General features: G+C 44.5%; 1 protein-coding gene across 2 annotated transcripts in view; it reads left to right on the top strand.

The window, feature by feature from the left end:
• Nucleotides 1-6,642: 6,642 nt before the first annotated feature.
• PVALB (parvalbumin) overlaps nucleotides 6,643-23,318 on the top strand; it is a 90,668-nt gene continuing 73,992 nt past the window's right edge. For both annotated transcript variants that reach the window (XM_075832331.1, XM_075832329.1), the window contains exons 1-2: nucleotides 6,643-6,692; nucleotides 10,183-10,271. The gene's annotated coding sequence lies outside the window, so the exon portion shown is untranslated. The remainder of the gene's footprint in view (nucleotides 6,693-10,182; nucleotides 10,272-23,318) is intronic.

Genomic DNA, 23,318 nt, shown 5'->3' with positions numbered 1-23,318 from the left:
CTATGAAAAAATAAAATTAGTTAAGGCTCCAATAAGCCAGGAAATAAAAATATGCAGTTGTGCCAGCCCGAGGGGAACGTTTCTTCTGTTTCAAGTGGCGAATTGTCAAGGTCCCTAAAATTAGGGAACCAGGAAGGGGAGGGCCCAAACATATCTGCTGGAAGCGAAGGTGCCCGTATTATACCAGGACAACACTTCCCAGAAAAATTCCTCAAACTGCAAAGATCCCGAGTGTGGACCAAAAGGGTAATAAGTAAAGACCATTTATTAGTGCGACACCGGCCTGTGCAGAAAGGATTGTGTCACAGCGTAACAAATATCTATGGATCATTTTATTGTTTTTTTTACCCCATTATTATACCACCTGACTATGCCCCTTATATACTCCGCCCGGCTTACATGTACCCCCACATTATAACCGGAAACACCAGTAAGACTCCAAACAAAACTACTACAAGCAAAATCCACGCTCCAAAAGCCAAATGGCGCTACCTCCCTTCTGAACCCTACAGTGTGCCCAAACAGCAGTTTACTTCCACATATATGGCATCAGCATACCCGGGGAACCCTTTTAACAATTTTTGGTGGCACAAGCTGGGCGCCACATATTGGCATATCTATGGAAAAAATCCCATTTTCACTCTCACACATCAAGTGCACACCAATTTCTGCCAATCGCCTGTGGGATTAATATGCACATTACACCCCTAGGTGAATACCTTGAGGGGTGTAGTTTCCAAAATGGGGTCACTTCTGGGGGTGATCCACTGTTTTGGTCCCACAGGGACTTTGCAAATGCGACATAGCGCCCAGAAACCAATCCAGCAAAATCTGTACTCCAAAAGCCAAATGGTGCTCCTTCCCTTCTGAGCCATACTCTGTGCCCAAACAGCAGTTTATGACCACATATGTGGTATTGCCGTACACAGGAGAAGTTGCTTTACAAGTGTTGGGGTTTTTTTTTTTATTTATTTGTTGAGAAAATGAAACATTTTGAGCTAAAACTACGTCTTATTGAAGAAAAATATTTATTTTTATTTTCACTGCCCAATTCTAAAAATCTAAAATCTATGAAACATCTGTGGGGTCAAAATGCTCACTACAACCCTAGATGAATTCCTCAAGTGGTGTAGTTTCCTGAATCGAGTCACTTTTGGGGAGTTTCCACTGTACTGGTACCTTAGGAGCTTTGCAAAAGTGACATGGTGTCAAGAAATCAATCCAGCAAAATCTGTGCTCCAAAAGCCAAATGGCGCTCCTTCTATTCTGACCCTTACCGTGTGCCCAAACAGCAGTTTATGACCACAAATGGGGTAATGCCGTACTCCAGAGAAGTTGCTTTACAAATGTTTGGGGTTCTTTTATTCCTTTATTTGTTGAGAAAATGAAAAATTTTGAGCTAAAGCTACGTCTTATTGGGAAAAAAAGGATTATTTTTATCTTCACTGCCCAATTCTAATAAAATCTATGAAACCCCTGTGGGTTCAAAATGCTCACTACACCCCTAGATGGATTCTTCAAGGGGTGTAGTTTCCTAAATGGAGTCACTTTTTTGGTGAATTCACTGTTTTGGTCCCTTAGGGGCTTTGCAAATGCGACGTGGTCTCCGCAAACCATTCCTGCTAAATTTGAGCTCCAAAAGCCAAATGGCGCTCATTCCCTTCTAAGCCCTGCCGTGTGTTCAAACAGCCGTTTATGACCACATGTGGGGTATTGTTTTACTCAGGAGAAATTACTTTACAAAAGTAGTGGTGCATTTTCTCCTTTTAGTCCTTGTTGAAATTAGAAAAAATTAGCTAAACCTACATTTTCTTTGAAAGAATGTAGATTTTCATTTTCACAGCCTACTTCCAATAATTTCTGCAAAAAACCTGCGGGGTCAAAATGCTCACTATACCCCTAGATAATTTCCTCAAGGGGTATAGTTTCCAAATTGGGGTCACTTTTGGGGGGATTTCCACTGTTTTGGCGCCGCAAGAGCCTTTCAGACCCGACATGGTGCCTAAAATATTTTCTAATAAAAAGGAGGCCCCAAAATCCTCTAGGTGTTCCTTTGTTTCTGAGGCCTGTGCTTCAGTCAATAAGTGCACTAGAGCCACATGTGGGGTATTTCTAAAACCTGCAGAATCTGGGCAATAGATATGGAGTTGTGTTTCTCTGGTAAAACTTTCTGTGTTACAAAAAAAATAGATGAAAAATGAATTTCTGCAAAAAAAAAAAGAAATGTGAAAATTTCACTTCTACTTTGCCTTAACTCCTGTGAAACATCTAAAGGGTTAAGAAACTTTCTAAATGCTGTTTTGAATACTTTGAGGGGTGAAGTTTTTACAATGGGGTGAATTATCGAGGGTTTCTAATATGTAAGGCCCTAAGATCCACTTCACAACTGAACTGGTCCCTGTAAAAATAGCCTTTTGAAATTTTCTTGAAAATGTGAGAAATTGCTGCTAAAGTTCTAAGCCTTGTGATGTCATAGAAAAATAAAAGGATGTTCTAAAAACAATGCCAATCTAAAGTAGACATATGGGTGATGTTAATTAGCAACAATTTTGTGTGGTATTACTATCTGTCTTACAAGCAGATACATATAAATTTAGAAAAATGCTAATTTTTGCAATTTTTTGCGAAATTTTGCTGTTTTTCACAATTAAATACTTAATGTATCGAGCAAATTTTGCCAGTAACATAAAGTCCAATGTGTCACAAGAAAACAGTCTAAGAATCGCTTGGATAGGTAAAAGCATTCCGAAGTTATTACCACATAAATTGAAACATGTCAGATTTGAAAAAATTGACTATGTCCTGAAGGCCAAAACAGGCTGTGTCCTTAAGGGGTTAAAAGAGGCAGTGGCGTAGCTATAGGGGTCGCAGCGGTCGCAGTTGCGACCGGGCCCCTAAGCCTGGGGGGCCCACGGGCCCCCGTTGCCATACAGCATTTTTTCTAACTAAATCTTCTGTGCCGTGAAGCCGGCACTTCCGGGTTACGGTCACATGGTACACTTAGTGTACCATGTGACCGTGTTGTCACGTGACACGACTTCCAGACAAAGCAGAAGAGTCGGTGCGGAGGACTCCAGGTAAGCTGCAGTGTAATGTAATGTATTGTGTTGTAACGTTATGTATTGTAATGTAATGTATGTGATGCCTTGTAATGTATTGTGTTGTATGCGGTGGAGAGGGGGGGAGCGTTAAATCACAGCCCCCCCCCTCCTCCACCGCAAACTGCACAATACAGTATATATACACATGAGTGTATGAGAGCGGGGCTGCGGCTGTGTAATACAGTCACTGCCCCGCTCCTGAGTCCTAACATGTGCGCGCCGTCAGGATGATGTGATGCGGCCGGCGCTGCACTAATGAGCGTCGGCACTGAAGACAGAACATGGTGGGCGCGCTACAAAACACCCCCATGTTCTGTCCTCAATGCCTGAACCGCCGCTCATTAGTGCAGCGCCGGCCGCATCTCCTCATGCTGACCGCGCGCGCACTTATATCAGGAGCGGGGCAATGGCTGTATTACACAGCTGCAGCCCCGCTCTATAACGGCGGAGATCAGAGAAACCGCTCATCTCCGCCGCTATTCTCCTGAATGCTGCGATCAAAGCTGACTGCAGCATTCAGGGGAAAATGAGAAGGGGGGATGCCCCTGGATCGCGTCACAGGGAATTCCTGTGATGCGATTAAGGGACATACCATATATGGGCAGACAGCCCAGGGTCTGTTGAAGGACCCCAGGGCTGTCCTACCATATTTCCTGTTGTTAGGGCATACTGAGGTATGTCCTAACAACTGCCTGTGTACTATCCGTACACAGGCTAATGTACTGGCTTATAGCTATAGGCCAGTACATTGAAGTTTAAAAATAAAATAAAAACAAAGTAATGTTAAATAAAAAAAATACACATACACTTTTTTTATAATAAACATTAAAATAAGTCTCAATACATAAAACATACACATAATCAGTATTGGCACGCCCGTAATAACCTGCACAACAATTTTTTTGCATCATTTATGATGTGTACTCTGTAAAAAAATAAAATAAAAATAGCTTTCTATCACTTAGGCCCCATTCACACGACCGTGCCCGCAATCAGGGCCCGCGATTGCGGGCACGGCCGGCCGCCGACTGCCACTCGCATTTTCGGGCCGTGCTCCCATACAAAGTATGGGAGAACGGCCCGCAAAATGCAAAAGGACGGACATGTTCCATAATTTTCGGAACATTTCTACGGCACGGACACCCATCCGTAGCGCTACGGAAATGTGTCCGCGCTCAATGAAAGTGAATGGAGGTTATTTACGGTCGTGTGCATGGGGCCTAATTGTGAGGCACAAGGTGCGATGATGAATTTAACCTCCATGTGCCTCACATTAATAGTAATTAACCCCATCATGTACCTTACATATTAGCCCATTATGGCTGAGAAACATGATGGGGTTAATTACTATTAATGTGAGGCACATTCAAAATTCATCATCACACCTCGTGCCTCACATCAGAAAATGGAAGAACTTTTTTTTTTTTTTTATTACTGTTGGCAAAGTAAACGAAGTATCGGTATCGAAGTCCAAATTTTGGTATCGTGACATCCCTACACTGTGGGTCGCGTCCCCCCGGGGGTTCGTGAGTCACTCACCGAGGTCCCGGTTCCAATCAATGCTGGAGCAAGGAGCTGACATCTCCTTGATCCAGCATTCCCTGTGCCGTGAGCGGCTCGACGCAGGCAGGCGGGATGTAGCGACATCATCGCGCCTTCCTGCGCTGAGTCACTCATAGTACACACCGGAGGAGGCGAAGGATCCTCCACTCGACGTGGGAACGGGGATAGGTAAGTAATTATGCACATATGGGGGCATTATACTGTATGGGGGGGCTGATATTGGGGGCAGCTATGGGAGCATTAACTGTGTGGGGGCAGCTATGGGAGCATTAACTGTGTGGGGGCATTATACTATGGGGGCTGTTGGGCAAGGCGTCTGGGCATAGGAGCACGCAGGGGTCTGATGATGATGGTGGTGCTGGGGAGGGGTAGGGGGGCCCAAGCTGAATTCTTGCACCCGGGCCCATGAGCCTTTAGCTACGCCCCTGAAAAGAGGCATGGACTCACGGGACAGAGATGTAATATTACCACTTTACAAAGCATTAGTGAGGCCTCATCTAGAATATGCAGTTCAGTTCTGGGCTCCAGTTCATAGAAAGGATGCCCTGGAGTTAGAAAAAATACAAAGAAGAGCAACGAAGCTAATAAGTGGCATGGAGAATCTAAGTTATGAGGAAAGAATAAAAGAACTAAACCTATTTGGCCTTGAAAAAAGACGACTAAGGGGGACATGATTAACTTATATAAATATATTAATGGCACATACAAAAAATATGGTGAAATCCTATTCCATGTAAAACCCCCTCAATTAACAAGGGGGCACTCCCTCCGTCTGGAAAAAAAAGGTTCAACATGCAGAGGCGACAAGCCTTCTCTACTGTGAGAACAATGAATTTATGGAATAGTCACCACAGGAGCTGGTCACAGCAGGGACAGTAGATCGCTTTAAAAATGGCTTAGATAATTTCCCTAGAACAAAAAAATATTAGCTCCTATGTGTAGAAATTTTTTACTTCCCTTTTTCCATCCCTTGGTTGAACTTGATGGACATGTGTCTTTTTTCAACCGTATGAACTATGTAACACTCAAGGCTTAGGAGACCCATGCTGGTTTGAATAGGCCACTAGAATTTATTTGCGTCCGGATGCAATGGCAACAAGAGGTTCAATCGCTGAACATCTGGTTGGTACTGCAAAGCAGCGCATACTTTGGCAAGACGCAGAGGAGCGTTGCTGGAGTGGATCGAGGAATGTACCAGTACCCCTTCTCCCAATACATTCTTTGTGTTTCCTGAGGTAGTCCTAAATAATTTCTTGAGAAGAGAAGGCAAAGGGGTGGAGTTTCCCATTAGAAGACTTCTCAGACAAAATGACTTCTACTACCACATAAGAGGCCTCTTTTTTTCGACACAAAAAGTCTTGAGATGTTTAAGTAAATGAGGACTGGTGCAGACACAAAGTAGCATTGAGTTGTTCGAGGGAGCTGCCAGAGAAGAAAAGTTATGAACGAATTGCCGGTATTAGTTAGCAAATCCTAGAAAGAGTTGCAGGGCTTTCGGACCTGTAGTATGAGGCCAGCGAAATATGGCAGAGTCTGTGTCTAGATCCATATTCAAACCTTGAACAGAGATGGTCGCAATCATCAGGGTAGTCACCAAAAGGCAGCCGGATGTCGCAGCGATGCAGGAACAAGAGAGCCATTATAACGTTGCCGTGACTCAGAACCAGAAGATTAATCAGGAATGACAAATCCAGAGTGCAACAGAGGCAAGCCAGAGCCAGGGGATCAGGCCAGAGGTCAAAACTGGAAAGGCAAACGAAGAGCAACAAATCCAGAAGGTTATATGAGAGAGATAAAGGCCAATAAAAAAAAAAATGTTTCATACACAGGCAGGTTATAGTAAATATGCAGGCTAAAGGCAGGGACCAGAAAACAAAAACTGAAACTCAGGCAAGGGTCAGGAGACCCTTGGCAGTTGAAATAGGCCTGCAGAAATTATTTGCATAGGGTTGCCATGGCAATCAGATGCTCAGGCCAATGACATCATCACCGAGCGCTGGTTGTCAGAGCAATGCACCACACACAGTGGTGAGACTTGACGTTGGAACAAATGGAGGAATGTAACAATTTGTTTTTTAGTGTTGTCGTATTCCAAGGTTAAACTAAGCTGTATGTTACAGCTGACACCCGCTGCTGATGGTGCGGACACAGCTCCTACCAGGGGCGGATTGGAAATTTAAAGTGGCCCTGGAAAAAAATCTAAAGTGGCCTTGATATTGCAGTTAGGTCAAAATTGGCAGCAGGTGGGGCCAAAACAAGAGGGCAGGCAAAAAAAAAATCATTAGCCGTAGTCACATTGGTGGTAGGTTGAGCCAATACAAAAATACAAAGTCGGATCATTTACAGTAGGGGGGCTAACGCACAATTAAGTGAGGTATTACACTGGTAGACAGGGCGAATACTACAAAACAGTAGGTGGAGCAAACCGCTAAATCACTGACCTAAGAAGTCCCGTGCCATACATACTGGCATCATCGCTGAGGCCAGTGACTGTCTGCAGCGGTCATGTGTCGGTACAGCATGTCATTGGTCCTGGCAAGTAAACTGTAAACAAATATTACTACAACATAGTAACTGAATAATACCACTGTAACTAAATTTTAAAAAAACTATACAAAGATCAATATTAGCACTAGAGATTAGCGAATTTCACAAAATTCCTTTTGGGCCATCAGGTTTGATCAGAATAAATTAGTTGGGTAATTGAGTATCAGCAGGCATCGACACGCTATTAGCAACAGCATTTAGTTTTTAATTAAAATCTATTTATTAGGAAAAAAATTGAGCAATACATGTAGGACAATTCCCGAATGTTTTGGATTCGCTAAAATCCGAACCTTTTGGGAGATTCGTAACTGATTTGTGTAGAATTGATTCACTTATCTCTAATACCACCAAAGTGAGACTAAATAATACCACCATGCAGTACTGTACTCAGTCTGCAGAGTATTATCACACTGCAAACTATAGAAGTGAATACATTGTTGATCCAACACAGTCAGCGTCAGAGTACCAGAAGTGTTTTTACGCTAATTTAAGCGCGGAAAATGCGACGAAATCAGCACCAAAAATGTCAGGAACCGCCTTCCATTGATTTCAATGGGAGGCAGAGGCTTTTTTTTATTTTCGCCACGGTTACGCCTCTGACCTCTGATTGAAATCAATGGGAGGCAGAGAAAGAGTTTTTCGCTGTGTTTTCTTGCCTGCGGTGCTCAATGGCTGCAGCCAAAAAACACAGTGAAAATCGCAGCAACAAATTGCAGGCAGGTCAAAATCTGCCTCAAAATTCCTGAAGGGCCTTACATTCAGAAAAAAATAGACCAAAAAAGCAGCTTGAAAACCCAGCACAATCAAGACACATTTTGACGGAACCCAGAGTTATACAACATGGGACAGCAGCGGCGCATACTCATGAGGATGGGATCACATGCTGCGGTCAAAATGTGTTATTTACCGCATCATTTTGCCGTGATTTTTAAAAAAGGTGCGGTTTTGCCACAATTTACGTAAAAATTGCGGGAGAATGGCGGTTTTCCCGCGATTTTCGGAAACTCATGACCAAATGGGGCGCTTTTAACGTGATTTTTGGAAAATCGCAAAATGGTGCAGTAAAAAAAGCATTTTGACCATGGCATGTGAAAACCAACCTTATGAATGGCGCAAATTTTTGTAACTTTTCTTCTCACCTGCCACAGCACAATAAATATAATCAGACACTGCCCCCCAACATTACTCTTACTTTTTGTAGTATGTTGCAGCCTAGGCTCTTTCACTACCTCCTGTAATTTGTCTGCATTACCTTGCAGGGCCGCCCTCTCGTCATGGCTTCACCCACTGTCACTCCATTGGTTCTTCCATAGTTGCAAGAGGACCTGCTGATTGGATAAATATCTGTCAGCTAGGGAGACTGACAGGCTCTCATCCAATCAGAAAATTCCAAGAGGCACAGAGTGTGCTGCGTGCAAGGGAGCCGGCTGCTGGAGGTATTAGGCTTCGTTCACATCTGCGTTGGAACTCCGTTCATGGGTTCCGTCAGACCTTTGGATTCCGTTCATGGGTTCCCCTGACGGAAAGGTCTGACGGAACCTATGAACGGAGTCCAAACTGAAACAATTCTGTTTGCATCATCATTGATTTCAATGCAGACGGATCCGGTGAAAATGGTTTCCATATGTCACCGTTGTTTAAGGGTTCCGTCGTTTGACGGAATGAATAGCACAGTCGACTACGGTATTGATTCCGTTGAAACGCCGGAACAGAAACCATTTGCACCGGATCCGTCACAATTCAAATCGATGGTGATGTAAACTACCATTGTTTGTTTCAGTTTGGGTTCCGTTCATGGGTTCCCCTGACGGAAAGGTCAGATGGAACCCATGAACGGAGTCCCAACGCAGATGTGAAGAAAGCCTAACACGTACATATTCCACTGTACAGAGAATGTGTCAACAGGGCCAGTGTCAGTACCCAGCGAACCTGAGCAAGTGCCGGGGCCCACAACACTTGGGGGGACCCACTCGGCTGCCGGGTGCTGATGCTGCCTTCGTCACGGCATCACTCCATCTCTGGGGAAGCCCCTGACATCACTGTCCATATATGGACAATGTTGTCAGGAGCAGAGCAGTGTCCACTCCCAGGCAGAGTGCTAGTAGTGCTCTGCCCAGGACTATGGCTCTGGGGTTGCCCCTGACAACACTGTCCATATATGGACAGTGACGTCAAGGGTTTTTGAAGTGGAATTCCCTGCCAGAGCGTCGGCAATGCTCTGGCTGTGAATTCCACTTCTACAGGGAACCCCAATGGCGCTACCTACAGGGAGGGGGCTGTGTGGCACTACCAGGGAGGTTGGCTGTGTGGCACTACCAGAAAGGGTAGCTGTGTGGCATTACCTCGGTGGGGGCTATCTACAGAGGGCACTAAGTATATGGGGGTACAAACTGTGGGCCTAACGTCTATTTGGGGGCACAAAGTGAAGTTCTCTGCCATTTTACTGCTGACGTGAGTTCCCCCGTAAAGAGGCCTACTAAGTCTGTGTCACCCAAGGGCCCACATAAACCTGGAGCCGGCCCTGTGTATCAATCACGTCTCTTTTGTGGGAAGAAAGCGAGAACCTAGAGGAAACCCATACAAACAGGCAGGGTATTAACATACATCGGGAGAGACTTATCAATGTGGAGTAAAGTTGTATAATATCCAATATATCCATAGTCACATTGCCCTGGGAAGGGAAATATTGCTAATTATCTCTACGTACCAATAGTACAGATCTCAGTCTGACCCAGTAATGGCCCAGCTCTTCAGTATGTGGGCAATAAAATATAACTTAATTTTTTTTTGTTACATTTTCAATGTGCAAATAATGGGTCCAAAATCAAGAGAGCAATATTAAAATGACCCACAGAATTATGCCCTATTGTTTTCTGTCATTGTGTCATTAAGCGTTTAATCTCTTTATTGTTTTTTAGATGGGAGTCCAGCCTTTGTTACTATTTTCAATAGACTTTTTCCTCTATTATAGGGTAACAGGATGGACAGCGGTCTGAACATAAGCTGCCTCCATGTCTCACCCCTATCTTTCCATCATCAATGCAGCTACATAAATAATTGGTTAGTGAAATTAACACATGATGTGCAGTTTGTGTACTGCTTTGTTCTTTTTCAACAGGTCATATATGGTCAATATATTGATTGTTTTTATTGAGGCTTTTTATAATTTTTTTTATACTTAGCTGTTTTTTGGAATTCCTGGTTTATATTCTTATGAACTTATTTTTTTCACCAAATTATAGTATAGTATAATGTGTGTAGTAAACCAAAGACCAATATAACCACCACATAGGGACCATATAGTGGTAGACATCAGTCCTACACAAGCACTCTGCAGATCATATAACTTAAAGGTGTTTTCCCATTTTAGACATATATGGCATAGCTACAGGAAATGACAAAAATGGCTATTTCCATAACAACCATTCAACAGAATAGAGAGAGGTGTGCGCACTCCTGACCCTCTCTCCACTGGTCTCCGTCTGGATTCTGCGGCCAGTTCTAGATATAGGTGTGGGTCTTGGAGCTGGGACCCGCATCTATCAGACATTTTTGGCATTTCCTGTGGATATGCCATACATGTCTAATATGGGAAAACTCCTTTAATACAATACAGTGAAATCCAGTGTGTGACCGGAATCGCCTCTGCAGAATTTGCAACACAAACATCTTTGGCTTTTTCGCTTTTCTAGCACCTCCCCACCATCGACAAACACCTCAACATTTATAGTGCCCCAGATGGAAATAATGCCCCCTTGGTGCTACACACTATAATAGTACCCCCCTTTTAGGCCCCACACAGTAATAGTGCCATGCACAGCTCCCTGTAGATAGTGCCACAAACAGCCCCATGTAGATAGTGCCACACTCAGCCCCTTGTAGATAGTGCCACACACAGCCCCCTCTTGTATACAGCACCACAAACAGCCCCGTCTGGTAGATAGCGCCACACACAGCCCCCTCTGGTAGATAGCGCCACACACAGCCCCCTCTGGTAGATAGCGCCACACACAGCCCCCCTGGTAGATAGCGCCACACACAGCCCCCTCTGGTAGATAGCGCCACACAAAGCCCCCTCTGGTAGATAGCGCTGAACACAGCCCCCTCTGGTAGATAGTGTCACACACAGCCCCCTCTGGTAGATAGTGCCACACACGCAGCCCCCTCTTGTAGCTAGTGCCACACAGCCCCCTCTTGTATATGGTGCCATGAAGCCCCCCACACTGTAGATAGTGCCACACAGACCCCCACTGTAGATAGTGCCACACAGCCCCCACTGTAGCTAGTGCCACACAGCCCCCACTGTAGATAGTTCCACACAGCTCCCACTGTAGATGTTGCCACACAGCCCCCCCCCCCCCACTGTAGATAGTGCCACATGACCACTCCTCTGTAGATAGTGCCACCTAGCCCCCCCCCCACTGTAGACAGTGCCACACAGGCCCCCCACTGTACACAGTGCCACACAGCCCCACCTGTAGACAGTGCCACACAGCCCCCCCTGTAGACAGTGCCACAAAGCCCCCCCTGTGGACAGTGCCACTCAGTACATCTTGTACATAGTACCACACAGCCCCCCATGTACATAGTGCCACACAGCCCCCCACTGTATAGATTGCCCCATAGCCCCCAACTGTAACAGTGACACACAGCCCTCACTGTAGACAGTGCCATACAGTCCACCCTGTAGACAGTGCAACACAGCCCCCCCTGTAGACAGTGTCACACTGTCCGTCCCCCCCCCTTGTGCCTTGTGCATAGTGCTACACAGCCCGCCTTGTACATAGTGCTACACAGCCCTCAATGTATATAGTGCCACACAGCCACCCCCCTGTAGACAGCGCCACACAGCCCCCCTGATGACACAGATACAATTGAATGTGGCAGTCGCTAGAATCGCCCCCCCCCCCCCCCCCCCCGATGTTATTGATGCTACCAGGCATGCGGGGGCCCATGCCTCCCAGCCCATAAATGTTATGTGCCGGGCGGCCCTGCCTACAGGAGTAAGCAGGAGTAAGCAGCGGGGCTGGGGGAATATGTCTCCCTGCTCCGCTGCCGGATAAAAGCAGCTTGCTGCCTGGGCCAGTACGATGCTGTCTGGGTACCTTGTTTTTATAATTCTATAAAGCATATGCTACTAGCCTTTGAGAACCACCAAAGTATTTGTTAAAGTCCTAGGCAGATAGATCCAAACATACGCATATATTTGCACAGTATACATTTGGATACATCTGATGAAAAGACGGCAAAATAAATAATAGGTTCTTCAAATAGATACAAACCGTAAAACAACTGTATACCGCTTCATGTATACTTTTGACAGACATGTAAAGAAAAACAACTTCAAATTAACAATTTAGGTGCACAAAAGTTGATCCCAAACGTAATTCAGCAGTAAAAGTTAAACAAAAACACCATCAGTGCAACTACAATTTCCACTAACCTGCCACCACCATAATGCTGCACCCTCCAATATAAATTGAAAACATTTATTTGAATATTCTAAACAGAATATTCCTTTAAAGAAAAACACTGGCCTCCTATGGCAGATAGTGGAAGGGCTGCATCATGACATGGTATTTTATGACATATCTGAGTAGGGAGAGCTCCTCTAGTGGGAATGTTACCTCACAGCTTATACAAGGTTGGACACAGGCATACAAGCAATCTGACCCTCCCACAGGCTGAGAAAAGACACTCCAGCATCTAGTAAGTATTGCCAAAAAGAATGAAGGAGAAGTGCACTTCTGAGCGCTGTGCACCTTTAGTTCTTTTCACTTTTTCTTGACTTACCACAGCTCTCCACTTATAGAAAGTCTATAGTTTGTACATGGCTCAGGCTGCGTTCACATCTGCATTGTGGCTTGCGTTCTAGCGTATCCATCAGAGGACCAAAGAACGGAAGTTAATGTTTACGTAAATAAAAACATTGATTTCAACAGGTTTTATTTTTGCATTAGTTGTGCTCAATTAGGCTCTGTTCCGTCAGGTTTCCGTTTTTTTGACAGAAGCAATATCGTAGTCTGCTGCGCTATAGTTTCCGTCATGACATCCGTTTGTATCAGTAAGACTCTGTTCACATCTGCGCTGGGGTCGCGTTCTGACGTTCCGTCAGAGCTTTCCATCAGAACGGGATCCTGAACAGACACAAACTGACACAGATGGAAACTAGAGGTTTCCGTTTCTATCGCCGTTGATTTCAATGGTGACGGATCCGATGCCCATGGTTTCCGTTTTTCTATGTTGTGCACTGGACCCGTCATTTTGCCGGAAGCAATAGCAGAGTCGACTAAAAATGAAAGCAAGAAAGGTGCAAAGATAAAAACTGATCTGTGAAAACTAATGTGGCGAAACCGGGTCAGTGGGGGTCGGTTTACGCCAAGAGAATGTGGGCGATAGATTCAGGCGACACAGATTAACTGGGGACAAGCCACAGAGGCGCGTTTATTAACAGGGACAGACACACACAGAACCAATGCATCGCTGCTTCTCCCCTCTGGGCTGGATGGGACAGGCTACCTCACTATGGGGTCTCTCCACTGTACCTTTCATCCTTTGGGGTGTCTCCAGATCCTCCTTAGTTAGATGGGACTCCAGCACTTGCCCTCTATTACTGTCCCTAGGTCAGGTACCATCTCTGAGGTAGATAGCCCCTGCCTGCAGCTCACACTGCTATCTCATCCTCTCCTGGACAGCAACTACTGAGATCTCACACAGCACCACTATCTCCCTCACTCACCCCTCCCTCAGGCATCAGGCCATGTGCATTCTGCTCTTGCCCCCTCCTTTTTCTTATTTACATTCAGACAAGTTCCCGCTTGCAGCCTGTGACTCACTCTCATACAGTATAAGATTAACCCTAGAGGGGAGGACAGTGAAGCAGCACTGAATACAATATAATATAATCAACTGGTTATCAAACATAACGTAATGCAGTTTGAGGGGACATATCCCCATCTAGCACCGGGCGCCATCTAAGCTATGGTACCCGGATGTGCGACGGTTTGCGGCAGGCTTAACCTTTATTTGGGTACAATGCCTGTAACCGTCACCCGTTCCGCCACAACTAAGTATAACTGATGACAAACTGATACAAATGGAGTCAGGTTTTTTTTACGGAGCCGGTAAACTGATCCATCAAAAACAAACATGTTTTACCTTCCGTTGCATTCAGTCTGGCATCAGTCAGTCAGTCAGTTTTTTTTAAAATTTCAATGGATTCGCTAGAACGGATGCCACAACGCAGATGTGAACGAAGCCTTACTGTAATGTCCGTGGTCGCTGACCATGAACTCCTTCCATCCAGTCGATGCCCTTCTCTCCAGAAATATCTGCCCATGCGGCCGTTCTGTTCCACAGTGACCACCAGGGTGCGCTCGCAAGCTCAGTCCAGACTTAAGGAGCCAAAGCGCACACAGGCGGGAGATTGAGCTGATTGCTCCCCGAGCACCCTGGGCTATAAGAAGGGCTGTGCCCCTCTCTGCAATGCCTGAGCCTTTTTGTCTACCCTAGTCTGTCTAAGAAAATAGTCTCCTAGTGTTTCCCAGTTCCCAGTGTTTCCCGTTCATGCCACCTGTAATCTGTATCCGGTGCTATCCTGGTCAAGTACCGTGTTGAGCTGAAGTCGTGCTTACCATGCCTGTCCTGCTATACGACGCCTAGAGCCTGCTTGCTGCCTAGTCCCTGCCGAGCCTGTCTTGCTACTGTCTGAGCTACCACATGTACACTATACAAACTATAGACTGTGACCCGTGTCCTGTTGGCCAGCTGCCATACTGTCAATGCGGTACGGTTCAGTGGGTCCACATACCCAACATGACACTTACCCTGCCTTTTCCAAGAGAGGCAAAAAAAAACAAATCTGAGCAAAAGGGGATCTGGACCTTTATTCTAGCGATCAGTGGGTGTCTCAGCACCAGGACCCTCACGACCAAACATCTAACATGCCACAATGATGTCGAAAGATTTTACAACAGTGGCCTTTTAACTCATTCTGGGTTAGTTCTTCACCGTATCGCACAGAACTGATTTTCTTGCAGATTTAATAAGCTTAGTAATACATGCAGATTTCCAAGAGACATGGCCATCTTTGTCTTATGTTCTCATATGGTAGCTTATATTTCCACATTTGCTAATTCTCTTGTACAAAGTGTGAGGCTGTGAAGCTACAGGTGCTGGAAAGCCACTAAAAATCAGGGTTAATAAGGACCTTCACAACAATCCATCCCTGGCCAACTCCAGCTGGAGGCGCTTACAACATGAAAGTGCTATTTGTGTCCTGCTGGTGAACTGTGGACCTGTTGGAGAGAGAGAGGTGAACTGTCCCAAGAAGATTGGTATCCAGAAGGGAGCTGGATGAGAGCCAGAGTACTAAGGAGGGACTTTAATAAAAGCAATTTTCTAGAAATGAGTGAATGAATTAATTTCAGGGCCGATTCTATCGAATCAGCTGTTCAATTCGATTCGGTCTAAATAAATTTTCCGCGAATAGCAAGTGCTCCGATTGCCCTGTCTAACTCTCTGATATGTTTTAGGACTGTATCCAAGTTGGATACAATTCTAGAAGACATCAGAGAGTTCCAACAGGGCAATCAGGGCACTTGTGATTCCTTACCTAAAATAAAAAAAATTGCATATTTACCTCCTTTAGTCTCCCAATGTGTTTCTGCCGGCCTCCTGAGATGATGTTGTTTTGTCCCATTTGACCGCTGCGGCAACGCATCTCTGTCGACCTCTTGTGATGAAATACAGTAGGTGTGACCCATGTGACTGCTGCAGCAGTCACATGGGACAAAACAACATCATCTTAGGAGGCCATCAGGGATGCAGTGCAATAGCGGTCACATGGGACAAAACACGGTCATCTCAGAAGGCCGTCAGGGAAGCGTCGCTATGGTAGACCAGGTGAGTATGATATTTTTTATTATCTCTTCTTCTCCCCACTTCCCTTTTCGAATCTGTAAAATAGCGGCCGGTGGCCGCCTTCTTGGCGATTTGTGCACCACGAACACCAAGAGTTCAGGATTTCGCCAAATCCCCCAAAACATTTTTTAAATCCAGACCGAATTTGATTCATTTAGAATCGATTCACAAATTTTTACTATTTGTCCTTAGAGGTTAGTTAGGGTTCAAGAAGTGATATAGTGTCCTATGTGTGGGCTTGGCCATTATTATTATCATACCAACAATCATTTAAAGCTGAATAAAGCAGTTTCTTTTAGATTTTAAGCTTCTGTTTATTTGGCACTTAGCGCCTCAAACACTTGTGTAGAGTTCAGCAAGCTACTACCTTTGCTGCTAAATTATACCGAATTGTCGCAAAGGTTGCTAAATAGAATTTGTTTTGCAAATTAAGGCCTGATGCAAGGTCCGAGGACAGCCACCCGCAATTTCGGCCCGTGATCCCACATAAAGTAGGGGCATTATACTGTGTGTGGGGCAGCTATGGGGAGCATTATACTGTGGTGGTCAGCTATGGGGGGCATTATACTGTGTGGGGGCAGCTATGGGGGGCATTATACTGTGTGGGGGCAGCTATGGGGGGTCATTATACTGTGGGGGCAGCTATGGGGGCATTATACTGTGGGGGCATTCATGGGGTCTGTCGGGCAATGCAGCTGGGCATAGGCATAGGCACTATCTACAGAGGGCACTAAATTTATGGGGGTACAAACTGGTGGGGCCTAACTTCTCTATGGGGGGCATAAACAGGGCCTAATGTCTATATGGGGGCACAAAGTGACGATTTTTGGCATTTTACTGCCGCCGTGAGTTCCCCCGCAAAGGGGCCCACTAAGTCTGTGTTGCCCAAGGGCCCACATAAACCTGGAGCCGACCCTGGGTCCGTAATTGCAGACCGTAATTACGGAACAAATCTACGGTCGTGTGCATGGGGCCTAAGAGTAATGACATATGTAGAATAATGTATTACCTGACATAAATTATAAATACAGTCACTGAGGAATTATTTAAGAACTTATAAGGCACCAGGAAAGATGGCAAGTGCTTTTATACAGGTTGTGGAAACCCAAGGCTACGTCTGATATGCTGAATGATTCATAGCTGTGGTTGAGTTAGGCCAGTTTTAGAAAAGACATGGTGGTCGGTCTTGAAATAAACATTAAGAAATGTACTAGTCTACATATTGAACTATCATTGTTTTCTGCCTTGTACACCGATGGGCTCCGATTACTAACCAGAAAGTAATGTAATTTGTGCACCAAAATATCATACTCATATATAAAAGGCATGCCGTGTTGCCAACGATTCACTTCATCTCTGATTGGATTCAGCGGTCACATGGTGTAACAGCCACAGCTTTCATTTTGCCAGAGCGGTTAAATTTACCCCCTTAACGACCCAGACATTTTTAGTTTTTTACGTTTTAGTTTTTCACTCGCCGCATTCCAAGAGCCATAACGTTTTTATTTTTCTGTCAATAGAGTGGTGTGAGTGCTTATTTTTTGCGGGAGGAGCTGTAGCTTCTATTGTCACCATTTAAAGTACCATATAATGCACTGGGAAATGGAAAAACAATTATTCGTGGGGTGGAATTGTAAAAAAACTAAATTCCTCCATTGTTTTTTGGGTTTTGTTTTTACGGCTTTCACCGTGCGGTAAAAACGACAACTTAACTTTATTCTGTGTCTCAATATGATTATGGTAACACCAAATCTATATTTGACTACTTTTACAAAGAAAAAACTATTTGTTAACAAAAAAACTTGTTCTGTTTCCCCACATTCTGGGAGCCATAACTTTTTTGTTTTTCCGTCGATTGGGAGGTGTGAGGGCTTATTTTTTGCGGGACGAGCTCTAGTTTTTATTGGTACTGTTTTTTGGTACATACGATTTTTTGATCACTTTTTATTTAATTTTTTTAGTGCTAAGGTGACCAAATAACAATGATTCAGGTGTTTTAAAAATATTTTTTTTACGCCGTTCACCATGCGAGTTAAATAATGGTATATTGTAATACCAAATTTTGACATTTTGACATTTTTTACTCTGTGCTTGAGGAAAAATAAGAAAAGGTTTTTTTTTTTAACTTTTAATATTTTTGTATTTTTTTTACACTTTTTAAAAATGTATTTAACTTTTTTTTACACATTTTATTACTCCCACTAGGGGATGGCTTAGCAGAGGCAGACAGACGGCAGACCTGGGGGCCTTTATTAGGCCCCCGGGCTGCCATGACAGCCATAGGCAACCCCCGATCGCGCTGTGGGTGGGCTATTGGGCTGTCGGAGGGGCCGCCCCTCCTCCTAACGGTTTAAATGCTGCAGCCTCTATTGACCGCGGCATTTAACTAGCAGCGGGTCAGCTGTACTACACAGCTGATAGCTGCGGTGTATGAAGCGGGCTCAGCACGTGAACCCGCACCAAACATCGCCCCCTGGTCCATGACGTGTATTTTCGTCATGGGTCGTTAAAGGGTTAAAGGGAAGCTGAGCTCTGATTGGTTGCTATGGCCATGACAACATCACCTAGAGACAGACAGCAATGTAATACAAGTACATGCATACACCATTTTTAACCTCTTCCTGCTGCACCCACTTTTGACCTTCCTGACAGCCTTAATTTTCAAATCTGACATGTCTTACTTTATGTGGTAATAACTTTGGAATGCTTTTACCTATCCAAGCGATTCTGAGATTGTTTTCTCGTGACACCTTGGACTTTAAGTTAGTAGTAAAATTTGGTCAGTACATTCAGTATTTAATTGTGAAAAACAGCAAAATGTAGCGAAAAATTGCAAAAATTAGCATTTTTCTCAATTTAAATCTGCTTGTAATACAGATAGTAATACCACTCAAAATAGTTGCTAATTAACATTTCCCATATGTCTACTTTAGATTGGCATCGTTTTTTGAACGTACTTTTATTTTTCTAGGACGTTACAAGGCTTAGAACTTTAGCAGAAATTTCTCACATTTTCAATAAAATTTCAAAAGGCTATTTTTACAGGGACTAGTTAAGTTTTGAAGTGGCTTTGAGGGGCCTATACAATACAAACCCCATAAGTCACCCCATTTTAAAAACTGCCCCTTAAAGTATTCAAAACAGCATTTAGAGTTTCTTAAGCCTTTCACGAGAATTAAAGCAAAGTGGAGATGAAGTTTACAAATTTTATTTTTTTTGCAGAAATTCATATTTAATTTTTTTTTCCTGTAACACAGAAGGTTTTACCAGAGAAATGCAACTTAATATTTATTGCCCAGATTCTGCAGTTTTTAGAAATATCCCACATGTGGCCCTAGTATGCTAATGGACTGAAACACATGCCTTCAAAGCAAAGGAGCACCTAGAGGATTTTGGGGCCTTCTTTTTATTAGAATATATTTTAGGCACCATGTCAGGTTTGAAGAGGTCTTGTGAAGCCAAAACAAAGGGAACACCCCATAAAGACCCCATTTTGGAAACTGCACCCACAAGGAATTCATCTAGGGGTGTAGTGAGCATTTTGACCCCACAGGTGTTTCATAGATTTTATTAGAATTTGGACGTGAAAATTAAGGAATAAAGAAGAAAAAGCCCCCTAACATTTGTAAAGCAACTTCTCTGGAATACGGAAATACCCCATATGTGGTCATAAACTGCTGTTTGGGCACATGCCAGAGCTCAGAAGTAAAGGAGCACCATTTGGCTTTTGGAGCACATATTTTGCTGGATTGGTTTCTTGGCACCATGTCGCTTTTGCAAAGCCCCTTTGGGACCAAAACAGTGAAAACGCCCCAAAAGTGACTCCATTTGGAAAGCTACACTCCTTGAGGAATTCATCTAGTGGTGTAGTGAGCATTTTGACCCCACAGGTGTTTCATAGAATTGGGTAGTGAAAATAAAAAAAATCTTTATCTTCAATAAGACGTAGCCTTAGCTCAAAATTTTTCATTTTCTCAACAAATAAAGTGAAAAAAAAACAACAACATTTGCAAAACAATTTCTCCCGAGTATGGCAAGACACCATATGTGGTAAAAAAAAACTGCTTTTTGGGCAAACAGTAGGGCTCAGAAAGGGAAGGAGTGCCATTTGGCTTTTGAAATGCAGATTTTGCTGGATTGGTTTCTGGGCGCTATGTCGCATTTGCAGAGTTCCTGTGGGACCAAAACAGTGGAAAACCCCCATAAGTGACCCCATTTTGGAAACTACAAGGTATTTACCTAGGGGTGAGCACAGGGCCGCCATCAGGAATTTCAGGGCCCCCTACAGCTAAATTTTCTGGGCCCCCCTACCGTGGCACCGCCTGTTAACGGTACTCCGTCCAGCACTATATCATGGTACCCAGGGCCGCCATCAGGGGGGTATTATGGGTACTGATGTGAGAGGCCCGGCCAAACCTAATTGAAAGGGGGGCCCGGCAACTGCCGCGACTTGCCTTTGGTAGAAAAAAAACAGGCCCCTGTAATGGGGCCCGTTTTTTTCACCAAAAGAATGTCGTGAGCTGCGGGCCCCCCTTTCAATTAGGTTTGGCCGGGCCTCTCACATCAGTACCCATAATACCCCCCCTGATGGCGGCCCTGGGTAGCATGGGGGTCATCATGGGGGCCGTCAAACACTGCCGCCCGTGCGACCAATCGCGCGCACCCGCAAACTCCCGCGCATGCGCACCCGCGACCGCCTGGAACCGCGCACCGAATTTTGAGGCAGATTTTGACCTGCCCACACTATCTTGCCGCGTTTTTTGCCCGCTGGGATTGAGGACAGCAGACAAAAAACGCAGGGAAAAATGCATTTTCTGCCTCCCATTGATTTCGATGGCAGGTCAGAGGCAGAACCGCGGCAAGAAAGGACGTGCTGCTTTTTCTTTTTCTTTTTTCCGCGACTGGCTCCCATTGATTTCAGACTAAATCAATGGGAGGCGGTTTTGGAAGTTGTTTGGTGCTGATTCTGACGCAGTGTCCGAGTCAATATCAAGGGCCAAAAACTCTGTGAACTGGGCCTTATTGTTAGGGCTTATTCAGACGAACGTGTAATACATCCGTGCAACGCGCGTGATTTTCACGCGCCTCGCACGGACCTATGTTACTCTATGGGGCCGTGCAGACTGTCAGTGATTTTCACGCGCCTCGCACGGACCTACACTACCGTTCAAAAGTTTAGGGTCACTTGGAAATTTCCTTATTTTTGAAAGAAAAGCACAGTTTTTTTCAATGAAGATAACATTAAATTAATCAGAAATACACTCTATACATTGTTAATGTGCTAAATGACTATTCTAGCTGCAAACGTCTGGTTTTTAATGCAATATCTGCATAGGTGTATAGAGGCCCATTTCCAGCAACCATCACTCCAGTGTTCTAATGGTACATTGTGTTTGCTAACTGTTTTAGAAGGCTAATGGATGATTAGAAAACACTTGAAACCCCTTGTGCAATGATGTTAGCACCGCTGTAAACAGTTTTGCTGTTTAGAGGAGCTATAAAACTGACCTTCCTTTGAGCTAGCTGAGAATCTGGAGCATTACATTTGTGGGTTCGATTAAACTCTCAAAATGGCTAGAAAAAGAGAGCTTTCATGTGAAACTCGACAGTCTATTCTTGTTCTTAGAAAGGAAGGCTATTCCATGCGAGAAATTGCCAAGAAACTGAAGATTTCCTACAACGGTGTGTACTACTCCCTTCAGAGGACAGCACAAACAGGCTCTAACCAGAGTACAAAGAGAAGTGGGAGGCCCCGCTGCACAACTGAGCAACAAGACAAGTACATCAGAGTCTCTAGTTTGAGAAATAGACGCCTCACAGGTCCTCAACTGGCAGCTTCATTAAATAGTACCCGCAAAACGCCAGTGTCAACGCCTACAGTGAAGAGGCGACTCCGGGATGCTGGCCTTCAGGGCAGAGTGGCAAAGAAAAAGCCATATATGAGACTGACTAATAAAAGGAAAAGATTAATATGGGCAAAAGCACACAGACATTGGACAGAGGAAGATTGGAAAAAAGTGTTATGGACAGACGAATCGAAGTTTGAGGTGTTTGGATCACACAGAAGAACATTTGTGAGACGCAGAACAACTGAAAAGATGCTGGAAGAGTGCCTGACGCCATCTGTCAAGCATGGTGGAGGTAATATGATGGTCTGGGGTTGCTTTGGTGCTGGTAAAGTGGGAGATTTGTACAAGGTAAAAGGGATTTTGAATAAGGAAGGCTATCACTCCATTTTGCAACACCATGCCATACCCTGTGGACAGCGCTTGATTGGAGCCAATTTCATCCTACAACAGGACAATGACCCAAAGCACACCTCCAAATTATGCAAGAACTATTTAGGGAAGAAGCAGGCAGCTGGTATTCTATCTGTAATGGAGTGGCCAGCGCAGTCACCAGATCTCAACCCCATAGAGCTGTTGTGGGAGCAGCTTGACCGTATTGTACGCAAGAAGTGCCCATCAAGCCAATCCAACTTGTGGGAGGGGCTTCTGGAAGCATGGGGTGAAATTTCTCCAGATTACCTCAGCAAATTAACAGCTAGAACGCCAAAGGTCTGCAATGCTGTAATTGCTGCAAATGGAGCATTCCAAGACGAAAGCAAAGTTTGAAGGAGAAAATTATTATTTCAAATAAAAATCATTATTTCTAACCTTGTCAATATCTTGACTATATTTTCTAGTCATTTTGCAACTCATTTGATAAATATAAGTTTGAGTTTTCATGGAAAACACAAAATTGTCTGGGTGACCCCAAACTTTTGAACGGTAGTGTATGTTACTCTATGGGGCCGTTCAGACTGTCAGTGATTTTCATGCAGCGTGTGTCCGTGTGTCCGCTGCGTAAAACTCACGACATGTCCGATATTTGTGCATTGTTCGCGCATCACGCACCCATTGAAGTCAATGGGTGCGTGAAAATCCCGCCCAGCACTTCCGCAGCCGTATAAACTATGACTGAAAACAGAAAAGCACCACGTGCTACAAACATACAAACAGAGTGTCATAATGATTGCGGCTGCGCGAAAATCACGCAGCCGCGCATCATACGCTGTTGACACACGGAGCGGTTATGACCTTTTGCATGCACAAAACGCCACGTTTTTGCGCACACAAAAAGCACACGCTTGTGTGAATCCGGCCTTAGGGTAGGAACACACTAGGCATGAACACTGCAGATTTT

Source organism: Rhinoderma darwinii, chromosome 7 (assembly GCF_050947455.1).
Source record: "Rhinoderma darwinii isolate aRhiDar2 chromosome 7, aRhiDar2.hap1, whole genome shotgun sequence".
Taxonomy (NCBI): Eukaryota; Metazoa; Chordata; class Amphibia; order Anura; family Rhinodermatidae; genus Rhinoderma; species Rhinoderma darwinii.
Note: the sequence above shows the minus strand (reverse complement) of the source record. Positions and strands in the feature narration are given on the sequence as shown.